Here is a 1,674-nt window from a genome sequence, read left to right on the forward strand (position 1 = left end):
AACCGACGAAAACAAAAAGCGACGTTTGGAAATTTCCAAGCGTAATCTCGAAATGTTCCAGCGTGATTCGGATAATTTTTGCCGTCGTCTTGTCACCATGGATGAAACGTGGGTCCACCATTTAGATCTTGAAACTAAAAGACAAAGCATGTCTTGGAAACGGCCATCCTCTCCATCCATCAAGAAATTTCGAGTTGCTCCTACCGCTGGCAAAGTTATGGCCTCTGTGTTCTGGGATAGTGAAGAAATCCTTTTTATTGATTACATGCCAAGAGGCCAGACGATTACTGGACCCTATTATGCAAATTTAATCCCGAAAGTGCGTGAAGCGATTAAAGAAAAACGTCGTGGAAAACTGTGGTTGGGCGTGTTGTTCCTTCAAGATAACGCTCCTTCTCTTCGATCGGAAGTTGCGCTCAACGCAATCCGCTGTGCTGGCTTCAATCTCCTTGACCACCCACCATATTCTCCGGACTTAGCCCCAAGTGACTTTCACTTATTTCCAAAATTAAAAGAGGAAATTCGTGGAACAAAATTTCACGATAATGACGCGGTTATAGCTGCCGTAGAGGACTTTTTCGAGAGTCAAGAAAATAATTTTTTTTCACAAGGAATAAGGAAGTTAGAAACGCGTTATTCTAAATGCATTGCATTGGAGGGAGATTATGTAGAAAAATAAAATATTATTATTTAAATCTTTGCATTTTTTAATATTGATTCCAAGAATTTTTTGATTCACCCTCGTATTAAAGTGAGCTAGTACATTTATCATTTAATTTTAGTTTCAAGGTATAAAATATTCCCGAGATAACTTATTTGGCTTGTATTTACTAAAACACCCAACGAGATAAATATTTTACGTAAATCAAGGAGGTACAGTCAGCGTCATATAGATCGTAACAGACAAGATATGCAAATATATAGGTACATCAAAAGTAATCAATTATATCGGTACAACAAAAGTCCTCAAAATAATAGATACATTCACCCTGCTCAAATACAGTCAGCGTCATATAGATCGTCACAGACAAGATATGCAAATATATAGGTACAGTCAGCGTCATATAGATCGTCACAGACAAGATATGCAAATATATAGGTACACCAAAAGTATTCAATTATATCGGTACAACAAAAGTCCTCAAAATAATAGATACATTCACCCTGCTCAAATACATCGGTACATACACAGCGTCAAATATATGAGTACATGCAAGATGCTCATAAATATCGTAGCAGCCACAGCGTCATAAGTAACGAAGCAGTCAAGGTGCGCAAAAATATCGGTACATTTGACAAAATTGAACTCTATCTCTATATACTTGTGATACAATTTGGAATAAACTACTTCTGTTACATTCATTTGACACTTTGTATTAACATTATAGGTTGTCCGGAAAGTTCGTTCTGATTTTCGATATAAAGCTTACAATAGACTGTAGCTGAAGTGGATTCATTTTCGGATTTCCACCATTATCAAACGTCACAATAATTTCTATATTGTGAATAATTTCATTTCATTGGTTGAGATAAAAACTAATTTTTGAAATTTTATCCAATAATAAAAGACGTTTTAGGTATAGAGTCGTACCAATATAATTTAAAAACATTTCCAAAAATTTAAGAGAACAGGGTTTCAATTTTCCTTATAAAGAGGCACGAACTTACTGGGCA

Source organism: Papilio xuthus, unplaced genomic scaffold (genome assembly GCF_000836235.2).
Source record: "Papilio xuthus unplaced genomic scaffold, Pxut_1.1 DF827597.1, whole genome shotgun sequence".
Taxonomy (NCBI): domain Eukaryota; kingdom Metazoa; phylum Arthropoda; class Insecta; order Lepidoptera; family Papilionidae; genus Papilio; species Papilio xuthus.